This window comes from Elaeis guineensis, chromosome 1 (genome assembly GCF_000442705.2).
Source record: "Elaeis guineensis isolate ETL-2024a chromosome 1, EG11, whole genome shotgun sequence".
Taxonomy (NCBI): Eukaryota; Viridiplantae; Streptophyta; class Magnoliopsida; order Arecales; family Arecaceae; genus Elaeis; species Elaeis guineensis.
Genome location: NC_025993.2, coordinates 55724119 through 55740778, shown reverse-complemented (window position 1 = coordinate 55740778; position 16660 = coordinate 55724119).

The window sequence follows — 16660 nt, the reverse complement described above, 5'->3', positions numbered from 1 at the left end:
TCCAGCATCGAATACAATACCGCATCCACCAAACATCCTCTGATCATCGAGCATGCTTTCTTCTCCAACGATGCCCACTGTCTATCTGTCATTCCCTCAGGCTTCTCATCCAAAGCCTGATCCAGATCTGCTTGCACCAGAAGATCCTCCACCCGAATTTTTCATATGAAAAAAATTTTTTTGCCATCAAACTTCTCAAAATCGACCTTCATATTGCTGCCCATGACTGGATCCAAGCCAAATAAGCAATATAAAATCAAGAAGTGTAGAATATACCTTGATGGTACCTTGCTGAAAATTTTCAACACTTGGGATCTTCAACTTCTTATGCTTGGAACCACTTCCTCACCATCGTGGCTCTGATACCAACTATTGGAGCACAATCCCAGCTCCTCCCATGGACCTTGAGTGTAGCAAAACCAGCAACGAACAGATTTGGAGACTTCTGGACTCGATCTAAGGCCCTTGACGAAATCAGCCTGGTTGCTGTCTTCTTTGTCAGCCTTTCATTCCAGATGAAGAATGCCTCTGAAATCACCTCTGAAAAATCCAAAATCTGGTACCCAACCAGATCAGGCCTGGACCGAGGTCTTTCAATTTGTAGATCTTGAATCAGGGTTTTCTAGGTAGGGAAGAAGGTAGATGGAGCAGACCTTGCAGATCTGTCCTGCTGCAGCCTTTCCTGTAGATCTATTGATGGAGATCTCAGCTGCACCTCAAATGACCTCAGATCAACTCCAGATCTGAGAGAAACTTGTATCAACCTCTTTACAAGAGATCCCAGGTCCTGGACCTAGAGTTTGGGTGGCTGCAAGAGAGGGAGAAGAGAGATAGTCGGCAGCTGCAAGGGGAAAGGGGCTAGAACCTCCTTGCTTTTCTTTCCTTTTATGGACCTGGCGGCAAGAAACCCTAGGGTTTCTTGCTCCTAGGGCATGGAGAATAGCTGCAGAGAGAGGGAGAAGAAAGAGAGAGACTTGGGAGAAAGAGTTCTGTATTTCCTTGGCTTCCTCAAACCTATACAAGTACATATATATATAAACACAGGGTCAAATGACCCAAACCCAAAACTCCCTTGACCAACTCTATGGGAGATTAGGTTAACCCAAGCCCATGTACACCCATGACTCAATCTAATCTCACCTATCTTGGGCCCAGACCTAGCCCATAAAGAGTTGGTCCCTTGAGGCCCACATAACCTAGACCTCAAGAACCCGAAAGGCCCACAGCCTTTCAACCTAGGGCCCAACTAGCCCTAGAGCCTCCATGAAGCCCTCATGAATGATGGACCTTGGCCTTAGCCTTGGTCTTCTGGGCCTTTGGCACACCACCTAGATCACAATACTCTTCAACGTCAAGATGCATGAGGGGCAGTCTATCCATAAGCATTGTATGACAGTGATCAAAGACATTGAGGAGCTTGGGAAGCTTGGACTTGATATGCAAAAGGAATTGCAGATGGATCTGATCCTTTAATCCCTTACCAGTTCATATAATCAATGTTATGATCCAGGTGGTGTGCCCAAGGCCCAGGGGACCAAGGCTAAGGCCAAGGTCCATCATTCATGAGGGCTTCATGGACGCTCTAGGGCTAGTTGGGCCCTAGGTTGAAAGGCTGTGGGCCTTTCGGGTTCTTAAGGTCTAGGTTATGTGGGCCTCAAGGGACCAACTCTTTATGGGCCAGGTCTGGGCCCAGGATAGGTGAGATTAGGTCGAGTCATGGGTGTACATGGGCTTGAGTTAACCTAATCTCCCATAGAGTTGGTCAAGGGAGTTTTGGGTTTGGGTCACTTGACCCTGTGTTTATATATACATGTACTGTGTATCGGTTTGATTAAGCAAAGAAAATAGACAACTCTTTCTTCCAAGTCCCTCTCTCTCTTCTTCCTCTCTCTCCAGTAATCTTCCATGCACCAGAAGCAAGAAACACTAGGGTTTCTTGCCGCCAGTCCATAAAAGGAAAGAAAGGAAGGGAGGCGCTAGCCCCTTCCCCCCTTTGCAGCCGCCATCCATTTCTTCTCTCCCCTCTCTTGTAGGTGCCCAAACACTAGGTTTAGGACCTGAAATCTCTTAAGAAGAGGTTGGTATAAGTCTCTCTCAGATCTGGAGTTGATCTGAGGTCGTTTGAGGCATGGGTAAGATCTCCATCAACAGATCTACAAAAAGGCTGTAGCAGGACAGATCTGCGAGGTCTGTCTTCATCTATCTTTTTCTCCATCTAGAACATCCTAATTTGATATCTACAAATTGAAGAATCTCAATCCAGGTCTGATCTGATTGGGTACCAGATCTTGGATTTTTTAGAGGTAGTTTCAAAGGCATTCTTCATCTGGAACGAAAGGCTGACGAAGAAGACAACAATCAGGCTGATTTCGTCAAGGGCCTTGGATCGTGTCCAGAAGTCTCCAGATCTATTCGTTGCTGGTTCCGCTGCACCAAAGGTCCGTGGGAGGAGCCAGGATCATGCTCCAACAATCAATTAATCGTAAATTTTTATATGAACAAACTTGACTGCACTATTTCCAAACTTGTCAACATATTGGTCCTAACGGAGGGTACCTTGAAGAGTTCAAGGGGCACTGTTCTCGTTGTGGAGTGGACTTCTTCTTCCAAGAAAAAGTCTATTTAAAGAAAGAAGGCTAAATTCGCAAAGAAGCAGAAGAGAGAGAGCAAGCCAAAGAAGGATGGTCCAAAGGTGGCTGAGGTAAAGGAAAAGTGTTTCCACTGTCATGTTGAAGGCCACTGGAGGAGGAACTGTCCTAAATATCTGGAGAGCCTAAAGATCAAAAAGGATGACAAACCTTCTGAAGGTATGCTCGTAATTGAATCTAACCTTATGATTTCTTCTACTTCTAGTTGGATATTAGATTCTGGCTCAAGTGCTCATATATGCACCTCTATGCAGGGTCTGATAGAAAGTAGAAGGTTGAGAGAAGGTAACATGATCCTTTGAATCGGCAATGGAGCAAAGATTGCTGCAGAGATCGTTGGCACTTATCCTCTCCGATTACTGTCTGGTGTTAGATTAGATTTAAAAGACTGTTATTATGTTCCTATAGCTAGTCAAAATTTAATTTTCATTTCTGTGCTAGCATCAAGATAGGATCTATCGATCTTGATAGAGAGTAGTCCTATGAGATTTGAGAAGCTAAGTCTAAAAGTCTATGGCCATAGCAGTGTGATTGATGGTTTCTATAAAAGTCACAACTTCATTTGAGCTAATCAATCTATCATATGACTGATGTTGAGGTTTGACGATTTATCTATGACCTGCCATCTAGTCGAGACTCATGATAGAGAGACTAAATCACATGTTAACTACACCTAGAGGTTCATTTCAATTCTACTGGGTTGCCACTACATACTGCTAGGTGTCACTGGTGGATTGTGAGAGCTCACTAGGATTATTCTGGATCGACAATCCTTATTGAGTTAGAATGGAATTATTCTGATCAATTGAAAAGAGTTTCCATGATTCGATGATAGAGATCATTGTACGTCTCACTACCAGATAGAATTGAACCTATGAGGTCACACAATAAAGGAATTAGGCCTGAATAAGTAATTGAGCTTATGAAGTGTCAATTGGGTTTAGAGAAATCTATTGGGTTTATGGTAACCTTGCTAGCACATGGTTGGACCCAATTCCTCTTTCTGTTGAAATTACTTATTTGATAAGTTAATTCTAACTTAATTATCTGCTAATAATTTACATGAATAAGATTCATGAGGCTCTAATTATTGGGTGTCTAAGATTATGGATCACATAAATTAAGGATGCAAGTCCATTATGAATCTCCTTGATAGTTATTATAGGGCACTACTTTGATTTGATCAATTTGGGCGTGTCCATTAATTAGAGGGCCTTTGATTTTCATATGGGGTATCTTTTGGGTGCAAAAGAGGGTGTCTAATTATGAGTGCAAGGGCTCCAATAGTTGGCGCCTAATGGGCTTTCTAATGTAAGTTGGATAACTTAAGTTAATAGGAATCCTAATGCAAGTAGGACTTGTATTATATGATTGAATAGGATTCAATCCTTATGCCTATTTTAAGAGACCTCTCCTAAGATCCCTAGAGCATCAAAACCAATAGCCTCTCACACCCAAAGGCTCTCCCCATGCCCTCTCTTCCTCTCCCTTTCTCTTCTCTTGGGTGTTCTATACATCCCTTTCTTGGGACATGCATCCCAAGGAGTTCCATGCCCAAAAAAGTTTGGGTATCCCTTCCTTGCTGGTTTCTAGCATCTGGTAGTAGCACATAGCAAGGAGAAACTCTAGAGAAGAGGAGAAGAAGAAGATCAAGGAGAAAGATCAAGTGTTGATCGCGATCCAGACTTCGTTCAGATTCAGTAGGCTGAATTTTGAAGAATCAAAATTCAGATTATAGAGGACTGTTCCAGGCTGATCTCGAGTGGATATTCATAGAGGCCGAATACTTGTGTGGCTAACAGGGAGCCTCATCTCTTCCAAATCCAGTTTTGAAGAAAAAGATTGCGTAACGGTTATATGATTTGATCACAATATAAATTTTAGCATATGAAATAAATTCATGTGGTTTTATATTTTTATGCATGCAAAATTTAGATAAAAGTGTTTTAATCTTATACTCCACTATGGTGTTTAGAAAATAAAAATTTTGAAATACATATGCATGCACCAATCTCAGAGTTCCAACATGATCAGGCCTGAGGATGGCTCGGTCAACTTGACCACCATTAGATAGTTCAATAGAGTCATCATATGATGAACAAAACAATTAACATAATTCAGAGGGAACACTAAACGGATGGCGCCTGCAATGTCAATCTGAAGTAATGGACCCATTACCATTCACCTCAATGGGAGGCTATGATCTAGTTATCCCCATAACTAACTCATTTTATGGACCTAATAATTTAGAGGATTGATTAAATTTATTTTATAAAATATTAGTCAACCTACAAGTCATAAATCCTCCCACTGACTTCACCAAGTCATGAAAAGGACTAGTGACTAGTGGGTCCAACCGACATATCGTAGATCCTTCCACTAACTTTACCAAGTCATGAGAAGGATTAAAGATAAGTCGGTCCAGGGCACCTAAATTAGTCATACTGATTAACTTAACAACATGAGTCAACTCAAGTCACCTAACGATCTAATCAGCCTAATAACTCGAGCTCAACCTTTGAGCTCCAATCAAGGTCCATTTGGTTTGATCAAAGATATGGACTCGATCAATTACAACTATTATATTTGATCTAGAGTATCCTTGATCTAATCTAAATCAACTATTGGTTAGAGTTGATCAACTACTCTTTTTAGTCTATTAGGTCTTTGATTCTAACCTTAGGTCTGACCCAATTAAAGGGATCTAATTTGAGCTAACCCATGTCTCATATTTTATGCAATATTATTAGATCTTTAATCACAATTCTAGATTTAAAATATAACTCTTAATTCTCAATTAAGTATAGCATCAATATGGATTAAGGTTATGAAATAATTTCTTATGTAAACCTTTTACATTAAATCATAAAATTTTTAGATTAAATTTAAATTTTTTATGATTTTCAATCAAGATAATTTTGATTAATCAAGATTAGATGTAACTAGTTTCTTCACAACTTGTATTACATACAACAACACCTAGGATTTCAAGATCTAGGATTTTACAAGAAAGTAAGTTTTCTCCCTTCGCTTTCTTCTTCATGGGACCTCACAATGGCACCCCTACACGCCATGAAGAGCACCCCATTGAATGGAAAGAGAGGGTCACCCCTACACGCCATGAAGAGTACCCCATTGAATGGAAAGAGAGGGTCATGTAACCCTACTTGCTCCTATGACCGGATGGCCTAGTGATTACCTAATCCAAGTACTTTACTACTCAGAACATCTAATCTAATTCACATATTATATATATGCAAAATTTAGATCTATTCTAAATTATATCAGTTCTGATTTTTATATTAGATCATATCTAAAATCAGATCATAGCATATCTCATACATTGCTAAATTTAGATTTCAACTCTACATGCATATATGTTCATGTCATAATGAATCTGGGCTCTGATGCTATTAGAAGGAAAGCATGGTGGGTGATATGCATGTATTTTCAAAATTTTATAGTGAAATATATATAGATTAAATAATTTAATTTATAATACATGTATAGATCAAATCTAAATCATCATATAGGATCTATGACATAAACTAATATGCATGTATGTACATCTAATATCTAAAATTCAACAAGTATAGAATATATATCTAATTTTTATTTAGATCACATCTAAATATTAATTGAGATCAAAATCTCATACCAGAGCATGGGTAGTAGATCATCACATCCAAAATTCATGATAAATGGTTCTCATGATGCTTGGCAGCTGCACACGCGTCCGGTTTCTATGGGTATCCACATGAAGTCTTTGTACTGATCAATCTCTCCGGGAGTGCTAGCTCATTAAGACACCATCCTTTGGCTGATCTAAGAAGAATATGATAAAGATAAAGAATAAGGAGATCCTCTCCTTTTCTTCCTGGATCCATACATCTGATCTCTACAATAATGATCAAGAGAAGAATCCTTTCTTCTCAATTTTCCACGCATAAAAGAGAATATTTCTCTCTTCCTTTCATGCCCCTAAGAAGAACTTTTCTTCTCTAATTTTTTATGATAAAAATTAGATCTAATCTAATTTTTCATGCTAAAAATCATATGAAATCTTGAGATCTATAAAAAATCAAAAGAGGGATCCAAAAGAAGAACCGTTCTTCTCCCTTTTTCTTCTTGATCTAGAACTCTAGGAAGCCCCAAACATCCAACCAGATTTTTTTAATATTTCTCATCTAAATTCACATGTAAAAAATTAGATCTAATTTAATTTTTATCTTAAAAAAAATTTAAAAAAAAATCTAGAAGAAGAACTCCTTCAAGGCTGCACGCAAGAAAGAAGACCCATCTTCTTCCTTGATCTTGAACTCCAGGAAGCCCCAAATACTCAATCAATTTTTTTTGGTATTTATTTTCTAAATCTTCATATGAAAAATTAGATTTAATATAATTTTTATCTTGAAAAAATTTAGAAAAAAAATCTAGAAGAAGAATTCCTTCTTCTTCAAGACTGTGTGCAAGAAAAAAATTTTTATTCTTCCTTCTATTTTTCTCGTTGGGAAGATCTTTTCTTCTCCAATTTTTTATTGTATAACCAGCAGAGGAGCCTCCTTTGGATGCTCAAAAATCAACAAGCAAAGCCTTACAAAATCATGTCAAGATGGGGAAGAGAAAAGGGGGTTCGCATGTGGATGTTGGGGCATCCAACTCTTGGATGCCCCTTCTCCTATTTATTTTCTTTTGGGTGACCACCAAAAAAGAGAGACACCCCTTATTTCTTTTCATGGAAGAGAGGAGAGGGCACACACCAAATTTGGAGTGTGGAATCTCACGTTAAGGAGAGATAGGGCATGGAGATTTTTAAGCACATGGGGTGTTTCTAAGTTAGTTAAGTCCTATTTCAAATAGGACTCAAGATCTTGGTCAAATCCTAACTAATTCTTGGATCCAATCCTAACTAACTTAAGAATTAGTTATAACAAACTAACTGATTGGATCCTAGCCCAATTATTAGACTCCAATCAAATTTGTAATTAGTTAGATTAAAACCCCATTGATCCAGGGATTGATTCTTGATGGATATCAGGGAAGCTATTTGATAATAGGACTTGATCCAATCAAGCCTATTATTCAATAGGGTTTGATCCAATCAAAATTTATATAAAATAATTTCATATTCATGCATCTCTAAGATCAATTGAAACAAGCCCTATCATTCAATAGGGATGCATCCAATCAATCCAAAACCAATCTAATTGAATCCAATTCAATTAGATCTAATCCAATTCTCATTGCTCAATCAAATTGAGCCAATTAACAATCATATTGTTAATTAATTATTCTTCTAATTTATCAATCATTAGTAAATTATTTATTATAATCTTTGCATAGGATTAATCATTAATCAAATTGATAATTAAATCTTTCAACGATTCATAATCATCGATCGGCCATTTGATCAGACAAGTACTTCTATGTGTATGACCTCATAGATTCAAACCTAAGCTGGTAGTACAAGAATAATTCCTATACTAATCGATGTAATCATCTAGCAATGGAATCTGATGTCTGGATAGGCTGAATATATGTCCAGCAACACTCTAGAACCCATGTGGATATAGTTATTGTATAATTTATTTTTTTGACACTTGATGCTCAAGGATAACAAAGGGTTAAATTATCAACTCAGGAAGAGTGGTCTACATTTGTGTCTCAACCTTAAAATTTCTGTGATTCCTCACTAGGACTACTTTGGCCAAAATTTTGCTGAGTTGAAACATAATGATGCATCATCTCCAATTTTACTTAGAGCGATCAATTCCATCTTGACTCACACTCAGACTTCACAAGTACTTGATTGTATCCAAAAATCTTTCATCATTAAATTAAAAATTTAGATAGTCTGGCACCAAAGCATAGTGAGTTACTTGCAAGTCATCCAGACAGCCTCAGGTTAGAGGGACACATATACCCATATCCCATCAGAGCAAGTCTTGACAGTAGAGTGCTCTGAAAGTGGTCACACTCAGTAAAATGTACTCTTACATATCACCCATATGCTATATCCATGTCACCACACATCTTGTGTTGCCCAGCTATGCAACCCAAGAGGGGGGATGGGGTGAATTGGATTTCTAAAAATTTAAACATAACTTACAACTTATGAAGAATATTTAATAATAGCAAGATAAGTAAGGAGAGAGTAATTGATGCAAGGGTAATGGTTGGATGCAAGAATGCAAGAGAATAAAGAGGTTTAAAAGGAAAGCAATTAAGCACAACACAAACAAGAGGATTTATAGTGGTTCGGTGCCAACCTTGCACCTACATCCACTCTCCAAGCTTCTACTTGAGAATTCCAATCCACTAAATTGTATTCAACTTGAATATACTCGTCGGAATGTTCGACTCTAGCTATCCCAAGCTAGCCCACTTATTTTTTGGGTAAAAGCCAACCCAATATAATCCGATTCAAGGTTCGGATCAACCTTCCCACATTTTGGAACCCTTCCAAAATAAAAAATAATGACTCAAAAAGAGTATTACAGTTAATAGCATAGAAATACAAATGAAGCTCCTTTAATGAGCGAATAAGGCATTTAATACACTTTACACAATTTGAAGAAAGCTCTTTCTGATTTCCTCAAGGTAGTTGGAGACTTGAATGATCACTTGAGAAGTTGGTGAACTTGAATTAAAAGCTTCTTAAACGCTTTAAGTGGGCTCTTGCTTAGAGTTGTAAAGAATGCTTGAAGAACCTTTTTCAAAAATCTCTCTTCTATTCTTCTTTTTTTGATTCCCTCCTTTAAGTCCCTTTATATAACTTCAAATAATGGTGGAGAGTAATCTGGGCTGAAATAGAGCCGTTAGAGCACATTAAATGAGCATTAAATGCAATTGAAATGGGTTAAAAACTAGCCGTTGCAAAACTTTTCCGTCACAGGGGTCGACTCATAGGGTGACTCATGCTCATGGGTCGACTCATAGGGTCGACCTCTGTGGAACAGAACAAAAAATGACTATTCTGTAATTTTGGCCTGCAAAGCAGTAGAGGTCGACTCATAGGATCGACTCATGCCAAGGGGTGGACCCATGGGGTCGACTCACAAAGAGTGCCAGCCAAAATTTTAGCGTGCCGTTCAGCCCTTTAAGCCATGAGTCGACTCATGGGGTCGACTCAAAAATAAAATCTTAATTTTCTTATAAAATACACTTCTAAAAATATTGAAAATTCTTCCAATATATTGTACGTCTTCAGTTCTTGCTCTTGAGGCTTCTGAAACAGATCTTGATAAAATTATGATTTTGCCCCTGAAATACAATAAGTCTTTTTCCAAGCCAAGATCATTAGTAATCCCCTCAAATGCTTTGTAATCATCAAAATCAATTCAAGGAGCAATAATCTCTCCCTTTTTAATGATGACAAAATACTTGAGCAAAAGTATATAGAAAGCATTGAACATGAATTTTAAATTTATAAAGATGCATCACTTAGATATTATAGCCAAGTATTGTAACGAAATGCATCTTAAGCAGTTTGAAGAGAAATTTGAAATTTGCTAAAAATTTGAAATTTGTTTATAAGTTCATTTTCTTGGAAAAAGAAGGAAAAAAAAATGTGACATAACAATTTACTTAATGTTCAATCTTTATTGCTCTTATTGCTCAACCTCAATCTTGATGCTCTACTCTCCCTTTTTGACAGCATTAATTGAGATTCTTTACTTTTCATTTTTTGAATATATTTTCTCTATTCCTTCCTTTTGATGGGAGCAATTTTACATTTTTAGCTTCCTTCTTTATTTCTTATTGTTTTACTCCCCCTCAATATAACAATTGTAAAAAAAATATATCAATTTGCTCATTGAAAAGATGTTGCTATTTAAATATTTTAAAATTTAAAAGTAACTCCATTTGATCAGAGATATTCATTGAAAGTTAAAGTATATATATATATATATCCAAAGGATGAGTGAGTACAGAGATGTTTCAATACATAAGTGTTGACTTAGAGTACAAAAGACATGGATAGAAACTATCCAAGAGTCAATCAGTCAACATTGTATTACATGGCCTACAAGATAGATCCTAGACAAAAACTAAAGAAAAGACAGACTACACTAGATCTAATAGATATCATGACGGGATGGATCAGAGTTTGATGAATCAGAGATGGGGTGAGGAGATGAAGGATCATGTCCACGAGCTCGACCTCAACCGCATCTGCCTCTACCACAGGTAGAGGTGCCAGCACGAGTGGAGGGGTGAGAAGATCCTAAAGCATGAGAAGCAAAGGACTGAGCTACAATAGAGAGTCTGATGGTGTCCAGAAGGTTCAGAGCTCTTGAAAAAGATTGTAGCAGTGCAATGAATTGAGTGGAAGCATGCTCACTAGAGCCTCTGATCTCTCTCCCCAGAAAATTAAAACCACTCTCTAAGACTCCTCGCAGTCTGGCTGCCTCCGCAGATAGGTCTGAGACCTCAGTGATGTCCTCATGTGGCTGTGGATGGGCTAGAGCTAGTGCTTGCCTCTGCAAGTCAAATACTCTACCAGTCAGTCTCACTATACAACCCTCAAGCTGCTCGATGCGTACTGACTGATCAGAAATCATCTGGAACACAGTGGAGATGTGGGGGATCAGTGTCTGATCAGATACATCGTGAGATGTCGATCCCTGAGCAAAAGCTGAAGTACCCATCTGACGTGAGAGTATGGAGGCTACACGTTGAGATATCATCTCTATCTGATCATCAGCCAATCTGATCTCTGAAGGATGTGCTCTACTGGCCGGCTGCTGAACTGAAGTGTGCCTCCTCACAGACTCTGATGGCCCAGCCTCATGGTCAGAAACAAACTGAATATCTGGAGATACAACCCTGTGATCACAGAGAGGTGATGATGGTCCTTCCTCCTCTGCTCTGTCCTCAGCTCTCACTTCCACACCCTTTGTCCAACCACCATCAGTCTTGAAAAATCTCATGTGGTGCAGAGTATGGCGGTTGATAGTGTCGGAGTGAGATAGCCTAGCTACTGCCTCCCCCTCAAAGCTAACTCCAAACCTCCTAAATACTAAAGTGAGAGCCATACCGAAAGGCAAATGTGCCTTGGACCTATTCAAGGTCTCTCTCATAACTTCAATCATCAATGCTGGGAGGTTCAGAGGGGTTTGAGTAATAATATGATACATAATGCAGATGTCCCGACCAGAGAGGAGATCATGTCTACCACTTCTAAGGAAAAATAACTTAGTTACCATTTGGTGTAGCAGTCTCATCTCAATGGAAAGAATCTTAGCCTCTAATTTATTTAGGCTTCCAGTGAAGGTTCTTCCTAGAATAGCATTTATTCCCTCCTCCTTAACTGGGAGTTCCATGTTTGCGTATCCCTCATAGGGTAAATGAAGAATTTCCCCCAAGGGCATAGGATCTAAGCTAATTTCTATACCCTTTACTGTGGATTTTACTGTTTCATTGCTGTATCCCAAATTCAGATAAAATTCTCTAACAAGATCCACATAGGTATTTTCTTTTAGGGAGCAGTAGAATTCCCAACCTTGGTCCTTAATTTTTGATCCGATAGAGAATCCTTCCTTTTCATAAAATCTGAAATCAATATTTTTGCCGATCTCTACCTTCCTATCGAAAAGGGGTACCTTACTGGGGCTGATTGGAGACCGAGTTGTAGCTGGAGCAGATGCAGGAGCAGGGATTGAAGCAGAAGTGGTCTCGGTTGCTTGTCTCTTCCGCCGCACACTTTCTTCCAACCCGCGAACTGATTTCCTCCTCTGTGGAAGCTTCATCTTCGAAGCCATTTGCACACACAGAGCTAGCAAGGAACTTAGGAGAGCAAATGTGGGGAGAGATAAAGAGTTTTTTGGGGAAGGATAAGGATTTTGGAGAAGAGGAGTGCCGATTTGGAGAAGATGGATAGAGTTTAGGGTAAGCTCGACTCGCTCCAAATGGAGGAGAAAAGGGAGGAGCTTGGTTCCAAGAGGGCGATTTAGAAGGTGAGAGATGGTGGGAGAAGAGTTTTGGGGAGAAACTTGGGTTTGAGGAAGAAGAGAGGGAGTCTTTTGGCTTGGTGGAAGGAAGAAGACGAAGAGTTGGGTCGGCTCAAGGAAGGTTTTCCAACAAAAAGAAAGTACCCGAAGGATTTAGTCAATATTACAAGTTTACCCTAGGGTCGACCCTGGGGGTCGACTCATGGCACAGAGAAATTCAGAAAAATGATGAAACAGTTTCGAATAAAATTTAAAATATTAGGAGAAGGATGTTTACCCAAAAATTGATCATGAGAATATTTATTTTGGGCTTTTGAGCTCAAAAGAAAAGATGAGAATTAAGCTAAAAAAATTTTTGGCATTGATATCTTGGAATCAGAGAGACACCTAAGCAGATGGATCAAGGATTCCTAGTTCTCTCCTAATTTTACAAAATCTATCTTTACTTAAGGCCTTGGTAAAGATGTCAGCTAATTATTTTTCAGTACAAACATGTCAAGAATTATGTCTTTATTTTGGACATGTTCTCTTATGAAATGATGCCTGATTTCAATATGTTTTGACCTAGAATGTTGAATTAGATTTTTAGTGAGATTTATAGCACTAGTGTTATCACATCTTATGGGAATTTTATTAAGTTTAATACCAAAGTCTTCGAGTTATTGCTTAATCCACAAGATTTGAGCACAACAACTTCCGACTGTAATGTATTCAGCCTCGGCTGTAGACAGAGCTACCAAATTTTGTTTCTTGCTAAACCAAGAGATTAGGTTAACTCCAAGAAATTAGCAAGTTCTACTAGTACTTTTTTTAGCTAATTTACATCCAGCAAAATCGATATCTGAATATCCTATTAAGTCAATTAATGACTTCTTAGAATACCATAATCCTAGAGTTTGTGTACCATTTAAATATCTAAGGATTCTTTTAACTGCATTCAAGTGTGATTCTTTTGAATTTGATTGAAAATGAGCATATAGGCAAACACTAAACATAATATCAGGTCTACTAGCAGTTAAATATAACAGAGAATCAATCATGCCTCTATAAAATTTTAAGTCTACACTTTTACCTTCTTCATCCTTGTCAAGCTTACATGATGGGCTCATGGGTGTGCCAATTGCTTTGGAGTTCTCCATTCCAAATCTTTTGAGTAATTCTCTTGTGTACTTGGTTTGGATGATGGAGATTTCTTCTTTCGTTTGTTTGATTTGAAGTCCGAGGAAGAATGTGAGTTCTCCCATCATGCTCATCTCGAACTCTCCCTGCATGAGCTTTGCAAAATCTTGACAAAGAGTTTCATTAGTAGATCCAAAAATAATGTCATCAACATATATTTGTATAACTAATATATCATCTTTATTTCTTTTAATGAAAAAAGTTGTGTCAACATTTCTTCTTGAAAAACCATTATTAAGTAGAAATTTGCTTAGCCTTTCATACCAAGCCCTGGGTGCTTGTTTTAAACCATATAGAGCTTTATTTAATTTAAAAACATGATTAGGAAAAGCATGATTTTCAAAATCTGGGGGTTGTTCTACATAAACTTCTTCAGTGATATATCCATTCAAAAAGATACTTTTGACATCCATTTAGAATAATTTAAATTTCATAAAGCAAACATAAGCAAGTAGAAGTCTAATTGCCTCTAATCTAGCAACAGGTGCAAAAGTCTCATCAAAATCAATTCCTTCTTCTTGATTATAACCTTTTGCAACTAATCTTGCTTTATTTCTTATCATATTTTCTTGTTCATCCAATTTATTCCTATATACCCATTTTGTGTCAATTATTGAGTAGTTTTTAGGTCTTGATACTAAGGTCCATATATTATTTCTTTCAAATTGATTAAGTTCTTCTTGCATTGTATTAATCCAATTATAATCTTTTTCAGTTTCGTCTATAGTTTTAGGTTCAAGATGAGAGATAAAAGCAAAATGATTGAGTGCATCTTTAAGTGAGGAACGAGTTCTTACACCATGTGTAGGATCACCAATGATTAGTTCCTTGGGGTGATTGTGATCATACCTCCATTCCTTGGGTAGATTATTTGTACCTTGAGGTTGTTCTTATCATTCTTCACCTTCCTCATTTTGTTTGTCTTCAAGTTCTTCATCATCTTGAATTGTTGAACCTTTTAGATTGATTTCCTTTATTCTTTCTATAAGAGGATCTGCATCATCAAAACCTTCATTCTTTCTTGAAGGAAGATCGTTAGTTTCATCAAAGATAACATGTATTGACTCCTCTACTACTAAGGTTCTTTTGTTGAAAACTCTAAAGGCTTTGGTAGAAGAGGAGTAACCAAGGAAAATCGCTTCATTGGATTTTGCATCAAATTTTTTCAGTCTTTCTTTACCATTGTTTAATACAAAACATTGACAACCAAAAATATGAAAATATGCAATGTTTGGTTTTCTACCTTTCCAAAGCTCATAGGGAGTTTTCTTTAAAATTTATCTAATTAAAGCATAATTCAATATGTAACACGCTGTGTTAATAGCTTCCACCCAAAAGTATCTTGGAAGCTTACTTTCACATAGTATGGTACGAGTCATTTCTTTAAGGGTTCTATTTTTTCTTTCTACTACTTCATTTTGTTGGGGTGTCCTGGGTGCTGAAAAGTTGTATCCTATTCCTTTTCCATCATAAAAGTTTTCAAAATCTTGATTTTCAAATTCGGTTCCATGATCACTTCGAATATTTTAAATTGAAAAACCTTTCTCGTTTGTGACTTTTCGATAAAATTTAGAGAAAACTTTAAAAGTTTCATCCTTGTGTGCCAAAAAGAAAATCCATGTAAAACGAGAGAAGTCATCAATAATTACAAAATCATATCATTTTCTCCCTAGATTAGTAGTTCTAGTAGGTCCAAATAAATCTATATGCAATAATTCTAATGGCCTAGTAGTTGAAATAATATTTTTAGATTTGAATGAAACTCTTGTTTGTTTACCTAGTTGGCATGCATCACAAATTCTATCCTTTTCAAAGTTCAATTTGGGTAAACCAATAACTAATTCTTTCTTAATGAGTTTTGAAAGTGAATGCATGCTAATATGTGCAAGCCTACGATGCCAAAGCCAACTAGTCTCATTAATCTTGACATTCAAGGATACTAGGCATTGCATGTTTATTTTGGATAGATCATTCAAATTTATCATATAAACATTGCCATGTCTATGCCCAACAAATTTAATGTCTTCATTAATAGGACTAGTTACAATGCACACAGAAGATTCAAAAATAACTTTGTATCCTTTATCACAAAATTGACTGATGCTTAATAAATTATGTTTTAAACCATCTACTAATAAAATATTTTCAATGTACTTAGAGAGAGTAATATCAATGTTACCTATACCGATGATCTTTCCTTTGCCATTGTCTCCAAAGGTGACCACCCCTCCATTTTTAGCATCAAGTGTGATGAATTGGGATTCATCACCAGTCATGTGTCTCGAGCATCCGCTATCAAGATATCATTTCTGGTTTGCTCCTTGGGATGCTAGACACACCTGCAAGCAAAAGTCAAGTTTTTACTTTAGGTACCCAAGCTTTCTTGGGTCCTTTTTGGTTAGTCACAATGGTTTCTTTTGGAACCCATATTTTCTTTGCATTAAAATTTAAGAATTTGTTAGAGAGACAAGTGTATGACTTGTGACCTATTTTACCACATTTGAAATAAGTAATATTTGAGAACTTGTTGTTTGAAGAGTTTACATAGATATTTTTTAAAAACTTTTATTTCTTTAAGGGGTTGTAACCAAGACCAGCCTTATCATAAACAATCTTTTGATTTTCAAGAATCATATTCAGTTTATTAGAACTTAAGGTGAATTTTCCAACTATTGATTTTAGCTTGGCAATTTCATTCTTTAAGTTCAGATTTTCTTGAAGCAGGATAGATTTTTCATTTGAAATGTTCTCATTTTGTTTCAGTAAAGATTGATTCTTTGATTTTAACTCTTTGTTCTTTACCCCTAGCTTCTTTAGTTCGTCAATTAAATCATAAAAAGCTTCATGAAGTTCTTCAAAGGTAAAGTCAACAGGAGTATC